At 44.1% G+C, this 14,430-nt stretch overlaps 1 protein-coding gene across 2 annotated transcripts in view; it reads left to right on the top strand.

The window, feature by feature from the left end:
- The window catches only part of LOC137626456 (uncharacterized), a 422,371-nt gene that overhangs the window by 247,024 nt on the left and 160,917 nt on the right, over positions 1–14,430 (top strand). The window lies entirely within an intron of this gene.

The following is a 14,430-nucleotide window of genomic DNA, read 5'->3' as shown; positions in this document are numbered from 1 at the left end:
TCTTTCAGGGCGAATGCTGCCTCGTCTTTCAGGACTAATGCTGCCTCGTCTTTCAGGACTTATGCAGCCTCGTCTTTCAGGACTTATGCAGCCTCGTCTTTCAGGACGAATGCAGCCTCGTCTTTCACGGCGAATGCAGCCTCGTCTTTCAGGGCGAGTGCAGCCTCGTCTTTCAGGGCGAGTGCAGCCTCGTTTTTCGGGGCGAGGGCAGCCTCCTCTTTCGGGACGAGGGCAGCCTCCTCTTTCGGGACGAGGGCAGCCTCGTCTTTCGGGACGTGGGCAGCCTCGTCTTTCGGGACGTGGGCAGCCTCGTCTTTCGGGACGAGGGCAGCCTCGTCTTTCGGGACGAGGGCAGCCTCGTCTTTCAGGATGATAGGACGATCGCCCCCTTGTCCTTTCAGGGCGACGCCATGTCTTATAAGCTCTGTCATGGATGACTTTAGTGATCACTTTTCTCCTGTTGAATTGTTTGAGGTTAACAGAAGGAGAGGATCCTAAGTTCTGTTGCTCCATGTTCCCCACCCTCTGAGTTTTCACGTGGTCATTAGTGGAGCTTTAAGAATATATTAATTTTTGTTTCTTAAAACAGAAACATTTGGTGACTAACAACAGTAGGATCCAGACTTTGCTACTTCTGGTGAGCCTGGGAGAGAGGAGCAGACCTTTGGTCCGTGTTTTTTCTGGGATGGATGCGAAATCTTTTTCCTAGTGAATCCTCCTTTGTTAGTTACTCCGATAAGACTTTTCTGCCTAACCGACTTTGCAACTTCAATGTCTCTCTTTTGGGAGAGGGAGTCTTTTGTCCGGTCCTGGACGTAAATGCTCTTTACGCCTTCGTTCAGAAGTCAAAGTCCTCCACGGAGACTTCAAAATCTTTGGAGAAGAGGGGAGCAGACCTTTGGTCAGTACTTCTTCTGGAGGAGGATTACTTTTTCCTTTTATAGGGAAACCTCCTTTAGTTTTTAGCCACAACGATTCTCTCTCCCAGTTCTAGAGAGGAGTCTAGGTGGCAGGCTATGCAATCAAACTTTATCTGGGGTTTGTTTACAAGGAAGAATGGGTCAGTTTCGGGCGTGTGTTTTGATCTCAGCTCCGCCCCTCTCATGTTCACGTAACTTTTGCTTTATGTAGCGGAATGCTGCTCTCTGGAGAAATCAGAGCGTCCCTGTATCTTGATTTTTAGATAATGTTGAACCTATCGAATAATTAGGTCTTCCTGTCAGCAAGAAGAGTCTTTTCTGACACCAGGACGCTCAGCACCTTGTCTTTTAGAACGTTCAGCGTCTCGCTCTGTTAACCTCTCGGCTCCACGCCTTACAGGACTTTTGGCACCACGTCTTACAGGACTATCGGCGCCACGTCTTACGAGACGATCGGCGCCTCGTCTTTCAGGACGCTTGATGTCAAAGTTCTAGCATGGGGCATGACTTTGAACATGAGAATCTAGGACTTCGTGATGACACTAGTTGAATCGTGTGTCGAGATCAAGGACGCCTTCGTTCTGATTTCTTGGATCTAGAAAGGAGGTTTGTTCTAGGGCAAGAATCATCGGGATAAACATGCTCAGCAGGAAGAGACTTGTTTTTTCCCTCAGAATGGTCTCTCAACCCGCAAGTCTGTCAGTCTCAGGATGTTGTGGGGCAGACCTGTATCAGACCTGTATCAGACCTTTTTGCCTCCAACTGGAAGAAGAGGACCCTCTACTGCTGCTCCCTAGTCCCGGATGAGGAAGTTCTGGCAGTGGACTCCTTCCTGATGGATTGGACAGGGGTGGACATGTTTACGTTGCCCCCGTTCGAGATCATCAATTTGGTCTTCAGGAAATTCGCTCTCCTCGATTCGGGGCGAATGATCATAGCGGCGCCATTCTGGCCTGCTAGGGAATGGTTTTCTGAAGTGATGGGCATGTTGATGGACTTCCCAAGAAGACTTCGGCAAGTCCAGATCTTCTCAAACAGCCCCACTTCGAGAGGTATCATCTTTCCCCCCTTGCTCTCAACTGACTTCCTTCAGACTGACTAGAAGCTTGTCAGATCTCGAGGCTTTTCGGCACAAGCGACGAAATCTATCGCCAGAGCAAGGAGGATCTCTTCACAAAGAGTCTACCGATCTAGGTGGGAGACCTTTAGAGCTTGGTGCAGGCGGCACAGGTTTCCTCATCCACTACCTTTCTGAGCCAGATTGCAGACTTCTTCTTGTACCTCAGACAGGATGCTAAGCTGGCTATATCTACCATCAATGGATACAGCAGTATGCTCTCCGCCATCTTTAGGCATAGAGGCCTAGAGTTGTCCCAAAGTCAAGGTTTGCAGGACCTCATTGGGCCTTTTCAGACGACGTAATAGGTACTCTTAAACCTGGATGTGGTGTTTAAGTTTCTGTGCGCCAAGAAATTTGAACCTATCTCGCTAGCCTCTCTTCGGGTTGTAGCAAAGAAAACCCTCTCCCTTATGACTCTAGCGAATGCCAAGAGGTCAGCGAAGTCCAGGCGATTGGGAAGAGGGTGAACTTCAATTAGGATAGGGCAGTTTGTGGCTTAAGGTTCATCTTTCTCGTAAAGAGCGAGAACCCTTCGTAACCCTGTCCTACGACGTTTGATGTCATTAACCTCACGACCTCTTATGTGAGGAGGAACACTTCGCCCTGTTGAAATTACGGGCTCACGAAGTGAGAGCCATTGCTACCTCTCTGGCATATCAGGAATATATGTTAGTTAGGCTATTCATGGATGCTATTTTCTGGAGGAGCAACTCTGTCTTCGCTTCTCATTAACTTAGAGAGGTGAGAGTAGACTTTGGCAAGTGCTATACCTTGGGCCCATACATAGCTGCAGTTTCTGTATTAGGCAAAGGAGTTAATAACCCCACTCAACCTTGGTTTATATGCATGCATGAGGGTTTGTGTTTTTATGATGGTCTGTGGACTTCGTCTTGTGGTGCGGTTCCCTCAGTCTAGATAGATAGTTTATGTCTATGTTGCAGGGTTAGGTGGTTGGTTTGAGTAAGGTTGCAGTTTTTATTATATGGGGCGAAGGTAGTTTCTGAAGTCTAGTCAAGTTGTTGGTCTTATCCCTTTGACAGACTCGATTGAGTTTTTTACAGCTTTGCAGGCTTACTCCTGGATAACTCCTAAGGGAAAGCCACTCTAAAGGCTGTACCTTTGAATCAGCTACCTTAGCAGGCAAGGAATCAAGGTGTTTTTATCTCCTACAACTCTTTTGTTGTTTCCCCAACGATGTTTACTGTCTGTTTCCCTCCTCCAAATGTGTGAATCAGCTATATATATATAACTGCCAGGTAAGTACTATTCATAAAAATGGAGTTTTTATGATAAAACAAAGTTTTATGAATACTTACCTGGTAGTTATATATATATTCTAAGGCCCACCCACCTCCCCTCAGGAGACAGGTCGGGCATAGATGAACTGAAGTCTTAGACATGGGAATGATTCCTTGGACCACCCTGTGACGGGTGTTACCACCTACCTCCCAACCACCACAAGGCGGTTGCCTCGTTTTGAAAAATTCTGCGGATTTAGAGATATAAGCTATATATATATATAACTGCCAGGTAAGTATTCATAAAACTTTGTTTTATCATAAAAACTCCATTTTTTTGTGCCTCAGATGAGGCTTTAAGCTGGATGTCAGACAGGGACCTAACACTCAAAACTGTCTTCATGCTAGTTGGCGACTTGCTAGTTATTCAGAGATGGATTGACCTCTCCTTTACTTTTGTTCACGAGTTCATAGCCAAAACCCAGAACCCAATGGTCCACAACACCAGTGCCGAGCCCTTCTCCATCTCTTTTCTCAAAGATGCATCCAATGGAAATAAAAATTACTTGCTTTTCTATCCTTTGAGGGCTTTACGGCACTACCTTGAAAAGACTTGGTGCTGCAGGCTGAGCACTTAGAGAACTTTTTTAGCATTGGAAGGACATACGAGGGGTTGCTGAAAAGTTCCTGGCTTTAAGGGTATCGTGAATGGGTAGAGGTGTTTATTTTACAGGGGAGGTAAGACAAAGCATTCTCTCTCTCTCTCTCTCTCTCTCTCTCTCTCTCTCTCTCTCTCTCTCTCTCTCTCTCTCTCTCTCTCTCTCTCTCTCTCCTCTCTCTCTCTCATTTTGTAGGACAATGTACCAGTACATGCATACATACATATACCATGGCACTTCCCCCAATTTTGGGGGGTAGCCGACATCAACAAAGAAACAAAAACAAAAAGGGGACCTCTACTCTCTACGTTCCTCCAGCCTAACAAGGGACTCAACCGAGTTCAGCTGGTACTGCTAGGGTGCCACAGCCCACCCTCCCACATTATCCACCACAGATGAAGCTTCATAATGCTGAATCCCCTACTGCTGCTACCTCCGCGGTCATCTAAGGCATCGGGGGCAGCAGGCGGGCCAGTACACACAGCGCATAAAACTCTACAAGGATATAGGTTCTCCTATGACCGTTTACCAATTTCACCCTGTAAATGCCTAACCCAACACCTGTGAACATCCCTGTGCCCTGACCGTTAAGAAGTTGGTAGGAGTCGTCACCTTCATCCCTATACAGCCAGATTTTAGTTCATAGAAAATTCCTTCTTCCTAAGAATGAGTCTTCTATTAAAGTTCAAACTTGCAGCAAATGTTTTTATGTTGAACAGGTGGACATAAGTCTCTCACCATATCTTGTACAGTTTATAAAAGATCTATTGTAACATTGTTACGGGTGTTAAGGTATTTTATAGTTTTTATTTATCACTTCTCACATACAGTACTCTAGTTTATTTATTTCCCTATTTCCTTTCCTCACTGGTGTATTTTCCCTGTTGGAGCCGTTGGGCTTGTAGCATCCTACTTTTCCAACTAGGGTTGTAGTTTTGCTAGTAATAATAATAAAAGGCCTCAGGTTTGTATGGTTAGGAAAAATACCGGCAATGTTTTTATAATTTTATCCAGATTATGGTTAGATAATTTTATATTCATTGTATATATAGTTTATATAATGGATTGGCTTCTTACTTCAAAGAATTTTTTATCTAAAGTCATCTCAAGAGAAAAATTTATCCTTTATAAATAATTCCAGATTAGAGTGGCGCTACTACTAAAGAGATGAAGAACATATGGAAGTTTAAATCATATCACCAAGAGGACCTTTGCAAGAAACGCATCACGATGAGGCTCCGCTAGAAAGTCATCTATACAATAACAGCATAAAAGTTTGGTGTTACTAATAGAGAATGGAAGTAGAGCAAGGATTTTTAAAATAATCTTTATTACTATATTCAGTACAGTATTGTAAATTTCTGGAGTACTGTAATTCAAATTTAGAAGCTGTTCATATCTGTTTTTCATCTCTGAATATAATACAGTATTGTATTAAGATTAGTTATTCAGTAACTATAGTCAATTTCTTTTAGCGATGCAGATTTGCACCGACTCGCAGCGGTGCCTTTTCAGCTCGGAAAAGTTTCCTGATCGCTGATTGGTTGGACTAGATAATTCTAACCAATCAGCGATCAGGAAACTTTTCCGAGCTAAAGGGGCACCGCTGCGAGTCGGTGCAAATCTGCCTCGATAAAAGAAATGGACTATAGGAAGTGCTATTTAAATACAAACTCTTGCTTTACAAAAGCCTTCCATTTCGCCATGCCGTTTGATAGGCTAGTTAGGTGTACCTAACAATGTTCTCGCAAACAGAATTTTCTTGTCTTTTACATCTACCACGTTGTCTTCTGTACCCGCAATGAGATTGCTTGAGAAATTAGCTTCGGCCAGATCATTGGATTACATCTGGTAATTGGACACAAGATAGGTCATAATACAGATTACTGGAATACCATCTTTGCCAGTCATTGGTGAAAATTTTAGCCTGAATACATTTGTCAGTCCAGTTAACCCTTTTACCCCCAGGCTATTTGGAAATTTCCAACCCTTAACCCCCAGGGGTTATTTTTTTCCAAGCACATTTTGCTGTATATTTTTTTTTTAAATTGCTCTAACAGCCTTAATTTTTGTCATAGAGAGGTCAGGTTGGTCTCATTCTCTTGGAAAATGCCTGAAGTTTCTCAAAACATTATCAAAAATATGCAAAAGAATATTTAAATAGCAGTTTTTTGCAAGGACGTACCGGTACGTCCATGGGGGTAAAGGGATGAGTTTTGTGAACCGTACCAGTACGTGCTTTGGGAGTAAAAGGGTTAAGATTTCCATTCCATTAAGTAAAGCATAGGACAAGAAATTGTTTTATATTATACGGTAGTGTACCTTGGGTATTAAAAATTGACAATTATATGCATTGTATATTTAAGTATTAAAAGGTGCAAAAGCTCCCGCTATTTTTAATTATATACAACTCATAATTGTGGATTTTTAAAACCCAAGATCTTCAGACACGGCATGGTGTCTTATTCAGGACATACGATAGTGTATTATGGCTATAATATTTTTTCAAATGGGTAGATCATTTTACTGCAAAACTTGGGATATTTGTTGCAAATTATTTTGAATATTTTAAGCTTAGATTTGTCCTAAAGGGCTTAGGATTCTTTGACGTACTTAGGCAAGAACTGTGAGAGAAACAGGTTCATAAAGGTTGCCCTGGGAAGATAAAAGCAAGGGACAAATCATTCTATTTTTCACACTAGAGACCGACCTTATTGACATATGAGCAATGCCCAGTGACTTTCCCCTCTCCGTCCAGGTTAGGATTGGGGAAACCTAGGCAATAGCTCTTCTACAGGGGGTAGTACCATCATTACACCTTTCATGGTGCAGCGTAGGCATTACTTAGTGGTTTTTGCAGTGTCCCTTCAACCCCAAACTGCAATTTCTTTTTTAGTGTTCTTCTATATCTCTGTTCCAGTTTAAAGGTAATTCATGAATGGCAGAGGCTAGGAACAGGACAATATCCTAGAGACTGACCATATACACATATGATCAGCACCTAAGCCCCATCCCTATAAGCTAGGACTTAGGACCAGGGAGGCCCAGGCAATAGCTGCTGTTGAATCACCAGGCAGACGTATAGGCTCGCTCATAGCTCTCATGGATGGTGAAGTTGCAGACATATCAAGTTTGAGATGGTCTTGAAACCCCATCCAACAAATTTGCCATTAGGGTTGTGGTGTCCTGGTGGTAGCGTCCTTGCCAGGTGATTGCCCGACTGGGGTTCGAGTACCGCTCAAACTTGGTAGTTCCTTTGGTCGTTGCAATCTCATCATCCTTGTGAGCTAAGGATGGGTGGTTTATGGGAACCTATAGGTGTGTCTGCTGAGTCATCACCACCCATTGCCTGGCTCTTCTTGGTCTTAGCTTGGGTGGAGAGGTGGCTTGGCCGGTGATCATATGTAATATGGTCAGTCTCTAGGGCATTTGTCCCGCTTGATAAGGCAATGGCACTGTCCCTTGCCTCTGCCATTCACGAGTGACCTTTAAACCTTCAAACAAGGTCATTTCCAATAGGTGATCACAACCCTTTCCTTTCTTTTATCTTTTTGCCCAAACTCTCAACTCTTCCTTCTTGATGAAACTGTGGGGGGGGGGGGGGGGGGGGGGGGGCGTTATTTCCCCCAGTCGCACGCCTGCACTAAATAGGCTCTTCAGGCCCCAGCATAGGGGCTATGGTCTGAAGTTTAAATCCAGTCAGTCCACTGATTTTTTTTTGAGCTGATGATGATTCGATGGCATACAAATCTCTTATTACGATTGCTTGATTAATAGTTCTACCATATAGATTACTACTCTTTTTACGCGGTTAGGAGCTTGAATTCTTCGGTCTAGTTTTGAAGAAGCAAAGGCATAGGAATCATAGGTAAAGGGATCATTTCCTTTGAAAGACTGGATTCCTTAATTTGTTTCATCGTTATTATTGCCGATGGGTAGTCAGGTCATTCATAAATCACTCGTTTGGAGTAGAATTAATTTTTTTTCATCATTTAATCCTTTAGTTGGGTTTGAACTAAATTAAATCTGGGAAATCAGCTGGCTGAATTAATTATAAACACTTATTTGGTAATACAAAACTATTTATGAATACAGCAATCATATTTTTTGTTGTTGCAGGATGTTATGGATACTGTCAAACTAGTTTCAATTATGTCAAAGCAAACTTACCTTATCTAATGTAACCTAACCTTTCAACGATAATTTTGAAGAACAGAACATAAATAAAGTTACACCTTAAACAGTTAAAATTGTAAAATGAAAATTGTATTGCCTCATTTCTTCGATTTTTTTTTTTTTTAAATCATGGAGTTGTAGCTTTGTGTTTTTTATTTTCCATATTAACAGTATTAGTTGGCTTGTTATATTAAGAGAAACATACCCTTGGGTATCTGGGAATTCTTTTCTTGTAGGTTTTAGGTGACAATAAGAGAGGTGGGGTTAAATGATGCTCTTTCAGTATACAGTACATTGTTTAATTTCTTACCTCATCAGAAATGATTACATCTTGTACAAGTCATTGGGAAGTTTAAACTTTGAGTATCTGATTACCGATGTCCTTTTATCTGCGTGGTCGTCTGTCAGCATCCACTTGATCCATTTCTCGGTGCAGTCTAACTTGGCCTTGCTGAAGAAACACGGCCATGAGGGAGAATACTGTTGAAAGGCCACACATGAATGGCAGAGGCAAGGAACAGTGACATTGCCCTATCGAGCAAGACAATGCCCTAGAGACTAACCATATTACATATGATCAGTGCCCAAGCCCCCTCCATCCAAGCTAGGATCAAGGAGGGGCCAGGCAATGGCTGCTGAGGACTCAATAGATAGACCTACAGACTCCCCCAAAACCCCATCCTTAGCTCACAAGGGTGGTTAGGTTGCCGGGACCAAAGGGACTAAGTTTGAGCGGGACTCGAACCCCAGTCTGGCAATCACCAAGCAAGGATGCTACCTCCTGGCCACCACAACCCATAGATGGTTGAGCATGAGATAGAATACTTAATTTTAGGATGCTTAACAACAAAGCAGCGTTCAGTAGACCATAGCTGTCCTTAGTTGTCAATTTTATGCACAATTGGGTGACTATGGAACCCAAAACCAATAAACTTATATGTACTTTGGTCTAACTATTTACCAAGGCACTTCCCCCAATTTTTGGGGGTTAGCCGACATCAAACAAAGGAACAAAAGGGGACCTTTTCTCTCTCCGCTCCTCCCAGCCTGACGAGGGATTCAGCTGAGTTTGGCTGGTACTGCTAAGGTGCCACAGCCCACCCTCCCCCGTTATCCACCACAAATGAAGTTTCATATGCTGAATCTCCTACTGCTGCTTCCTCCGCGGTCACCAAGGCAACCGGAGGAAGCAGCTGGGCCTACCGGAACTGCGTCACAATCGTTCACCATTCATTCCTATTTCTAGCACGCTCTCTTGCCTCTCTCACATCTATCCTCCTAACACCCAGAGCTTTCTCCACTCCATCCATCCACCCAAACCTTGGCCTTCCTCTTGTACTTCTCCCATCAACTCTTGCTTTCATCACCTTCTTTGGTACCGTATTGAAATCTCCTCAACTTTACTTTGGACTGGCCATCTCCAGACTCTTCTGATTTTTTGTGTGTATTGCAAGTGAATTCAGTTATTATTCCTCACTGGTCACTTCCTCAGTGGCTACTTTCCACTTGGAAAGAGTAGAAGAGACTATTTAGCCAAGGTAAGCAGCTCTTCTAGGATGAGGACACTCCAGAATCAAACCATTGTTCCATAGTCTTGTGTAGCATGATAGGCTCTTTACTATGGTCTTCCACTGTCTTGGGTTAGAGTTCTCTTGCTTGAGGGTACACTCAGGCACACAACTCTATCTATTTCCTTTTTTCCTTTCCTCACAGGGCTATTTTCCCTGTTGGAGCCCTTGGGTTCATAGCATTCTGCATTTCCAGCTAGGGTTGTAGCTTAGCAATCTTTCATCAACCTGTTTATCTACTCGTCTATTCAAAAAAGATTAATATTCCTCGGTTTTACATCGTTTCGTCGCACATGTTTTGGTCAGTGGCATTATAAAACAGCTGTGAAACAGGGCAGTAGTGGTCTGGGTGAATTAACCAATGATGATGGTAATTTGGATGAAAGTTGGGGATGAAAGTTGGTGCAGTTCCTTCATCGTACAGTACCTTCATCGACTGTGGACTATCAGAGATGATTTGACACACTCAGAAACCGATGAATCAAAGTCAAGTATTTTGTTTCTTTAACTGTATTGAAAGCATATTCTATTACAACTGTTTCTTACACTTCATGAACACCTCTGTTGAATGAATTCTTTGTCACTCATTTCAGAGCTGTATGTATGTTCTATGAGATTCGATACCTACTGTACAACTCTCTCTCTCTCTCTCTCTCTCTCTCTCTCTCTCTCTCTCTCTCTCTCTCTCTCTCTCTCTCTTTTTTTTTTTTTTTTTTTTTTTTTTTTTTAGGTTCCTTGGACTCCAGAACTTGTTTGTGATAAAACACACTTGGTTTTGGACTACAACCTAATGCTTTTTATTGGTTAATGTAAATTTATTATTTGTGGTATATTGCTAGTTTTTATTTTATTTTAGAGCTGAAGGATTGTATTTGTTGTACATTTGAAAAATAAAAACGCAAAATTACCCACTGAAAATAGCAAAGAACTTAAATTTCTGCAGTTTTTGGGGGGGAGAACTGTCCTGAATTTACTTTCCACTGATGTGAATGTTATGACTCATGATTGTTTTTGCTCAAAAAATTAACCCTTTTACCCCCAGGCTATTTGGAACTTTCCAACCCTTTACCCCCAGGGGTTATTGTTTTATCAAGCACATTTTGCAATATAATTTATTCAAATTGCTCTAACAGCCTTAATTTTCGTCATAGAGAGGTCAGGTTGGTCTCATTCTCTTGGAAAATGCCTGAAGTTTCTGAAAAAATTATCAAAAATATACAAAAAAAAAATATAAATAGCAGTTTTTTGCAAGGACGTACCAGTACGTCCATGGGGGTAAAGGGATGAGTTTTGTAAAACGTACCAGTACGTCCTTTTGGGGGTAAAAGGGTTAAACTAGACCAGGCAAAAATTATTGATGCATCTCTATACAGGAGTGGATTTACGATAATTCTCTCTTTTGAACGGCTCCTACTGCATTTCTGGTCTTTGTCCAAATGCTACCTTATGTTGAAGGGTTTTATGATTAGATTTTCTTTAATCTCGAGGGGAAAAAATCAAATGAAAAAATCCTGAAAAGAATTACTAGCACCATTGATAATTTATTAAGAACAAATTACCAATGGTAACAGTGTATTTGAAAATTTTATTCACAAGACTGGGCATGATTGATAACATTGATTTGTTTAATGCTCTCTGACCCGGGGTTAGCCTCAGGGCGTGTATCACTCCACCTGAGGTTACCCCTCATAGAAAACGGGACTAGGGTAAACTGCACAAAACTCTGGTTGGTTGGGAGGAGATCCCTGATACTCCTAAGAAAGTAGTTCGAGGTAAGTACTGTTAGGAAAAATACAAATTGCTTAAAATTTGTGATTTTCAATATTAATCTTACCCGATAATCATGTAGCTGTCAACTCCGTTGCCCGACAGAAATCTACGGACGGGATACGCCAGCGATCGCTATACAAGAGGGGGGTGTACTCACCAGCGCCATCTGTGGTCAGGTACTGCAGTACTTCTTGTCAACACCACCTCAATTTTTCCTCTGTCGTGCCGCCGGCAAGACCTACATGGATACGCTGTTGATTTTGGAGTCTTTGTTCACGGTTTTGGTGAAGTATTGCTCTGAAATTTAGCCTTCGCTATACAGGAAGTTTTTCCCTTAGCTTAGATAGCTTTTGGATTGATTTTGATTAATGGTATAACGATCTTTGCTTTAATTTGGAACCCCCCTTGACTGTTCTCTAATTCAAGATGTCCGACCATTCTCAAGCTCCTAGACAAAGACGATGTAGTGTTAGGACTTGTAATAGGCGTCTTCCGAAGGCCTCGGTTGATCCTCACACCGTTTGTTCCGACTGTAGGGGAAAATCCTGTCAGTTGGAAGATCGATGTGGGGAATGTGCCGGGCTTTCGGAATTCGATTTTAATGAATTCCTCAAGTATACGGCTAAGTTAGAGAGGGAGAGAGTTAGGAGGAGTTCTTCTCGCTCTTTGGTTTATTCCTCCCCCCATGATCCTCAACCTTTTCCTTCCCCTGTGGTGGTGAACCCCGAACCTATTACTACTGCTCAGCCTGATATGTCGGATGTGTTACGTGCCATTCAGGCTTTAGGTGATAAAGTGGAGTCTGTAGTGAGTGACCACAAATTTCTCTTGGCCGATGTCAAGGAACTTAAAGTGAAAAGTGCAGTGGGAAGTGGTAGTGCCAGTGCTGTGCCTAGTGTCAGTGTCAGTGTTGCGCACGAGGATACTTCTGTGCGTGCCAGTCGTCCTCCCAGTCCGGGACCTCTTGCAAGCTCCCAAGCCCAGGGGAGAAGCAATGTCGAAGGGCAAAAGGGTTCGGCAGGCCTTGATCGGCGCACAGTAGTATCCTCAGTGGTTGCGGGCGTATCTTATAGAGATCGTCACTTCCACTCTCAGACGATTGAGCCCTTAAATTCCTCGTCTGCGGAAGAAGTTTCCGGGAGGAAACGCTGGACCCAGGTCTCAAGGCCTCTTAAGCGTAAGGTCCAGACCGAGCGAGTCCAACAGCCCAGATGTAGCCACTGGGCCAGTTCGGACTCGCCGCAGTCTTCTGATGGCTGCACGCCTCCTAAGAGAGGTAAAGCGATGCCTCAACAGACCTCTGCCCCAACTTCTGTTGATCCCAAGTTGGCTATGCTGCAGACTATGCAGTCGCAGCTTGCGGTGTTGATGCAGGTGTTTCAGGCAGAGAAGGTTAGCACACCTCCTCCTGCGAGCGCTCCTCCACCTCTGCGCAGTCCACCCTGCCAGACGTATGATGTTGAGGTTCCTCAACCTGCCTCCATGCGTGAGCTGCCGCATTGGGAGTTGCCAGATACCAGCGCTGTGCAGCAACCTCCACTTTCCTTGAGGCAGGAGCCTCTTGCTATGCGGCAACCTCCTCAACACTTGAGGCAGGAGCCTTATGCTTTGCAGCAACCTCCTCTACCCTTGAGGCAGGAGCCTCATGCGTTGCGACAACCTCCTCCATCCTCGAGGCAGCAACCTCCACCATCCTTGAGGCAGCAACCTCAACTCTTGCGGCAGCCACCTCAACTCTTGAGGCGAGAACCTCAACTCATGAGGCGAGAACCTCAACTCTCGAGGCAAGCACCTCAACTCTTGAGGCAAGAACCTCAACTCTTGAGGCAAGAACCTCAACTCTTGAGGCAAGAACCTCAACTCTTGAGGCAAGAGCCTCTCTCTGCGCAGCCACCTCCTCAACCCTTGAGGCAGGCGCTACTCTTGAGGCAGGAACCTCATGCCATGAGGCAGCCACCTCAACGCATGCAGCAACCGCATTCTTCGCAGCATGAGCCTCTTCCCATTCAACATGAACCGCAGACTATGCAGCATGAGCCTCATGCCTTACAGCATTCGCTTCTCACCTCGCTTGCTCCTCAGACCCCCGCAGAACCTCCTTCATCCCAGCCTCATGACTTTGTCATTACCAGCCCTCATCCTCTTCAGCAGAGACTTGATGATGAATCCGCAAGTGCGCATGCACCCGTTCTTCAGGATTCAACCATTCAGCATACCGCTTTATCGTTACCTCTCGCTTCTCAACCCTCAGGTGATGAGGTTTCTGAGGATGAAGCTGCTCGCCTGGATGATCCTTCTTCTGATGTGGAGGAACCCAAGTCGTTGCCACCCTCCATTGACTTTCGTAAGGTCCTGACTCTGTTCAGAGAGTTATATCCTGAACACTTTGTTTCTGCTACCCCTCGTTCTCCTCCATCCGAGTTTTCTCTAGGCATGCAGCCTATTAAGTCTGCCTACACTAAGCTCGTCTTCGCTAGATCATCAAAGAGAGCTTGGAGAATTTTAGGGGATTGGTTGCAGTCCAAGCAGCAACTGGGAAGGACGTCTTTTATGTTTCCTCCTCCTAAGCTGACTTCTAAGTCGGGTGTCTGGTATGCCACGGGAGAGGAACCAGGCTTGGCGATCCCTGCCTCTGCCCAGGCTGACTTCTCAAGTTTGGTTGACTCTCCCCGTAGGTCAGCGATGAGACGCTCTAAGGTCTGTTGGACCTTTTCTGATCTGGACCACTTCTTGAAGGGAGTCTTTCGCGCCTTTGAAATTTTTAATTTCCTCGACTGGTGCCTGGGGGCCTTGAGCAAGAAGACTGCCCCTTCTGACAAAGACTCGGCCATGCTGATCATGTCCTGTATGGACAAGGCAATTCGCGATGGTTCTGGCGAACTTGCTTCTATTTTTGTCTCGGGAGTCCTCAAGAAAAGGGAACAACTTTGCTCCTTCCTTTCTACTGGTATCACCTCTTGCCAGAGGTCACAGTTACTG

Source organism: Palaemon carinicauda, chromosome 34, assembly GCF_036898095.1.
Source record: "Palaemon carinicauda isolate YSFRI2023 chromosome 34, ASM3689809v2, whole genome shotgun sequence".
Classification (NCBI taxonomy): domain Eukaryota; kingdom Metazoa; phylum Arthropoda; class Malacostraca; order Decapoda; family Palaemonidae; genus Palaemon; species Palaemon carinicauda.
Note: the sequence above shows the minus strand (reverse complement) of the source record. Positions and strands in the feature narration are given on the sequence as shown.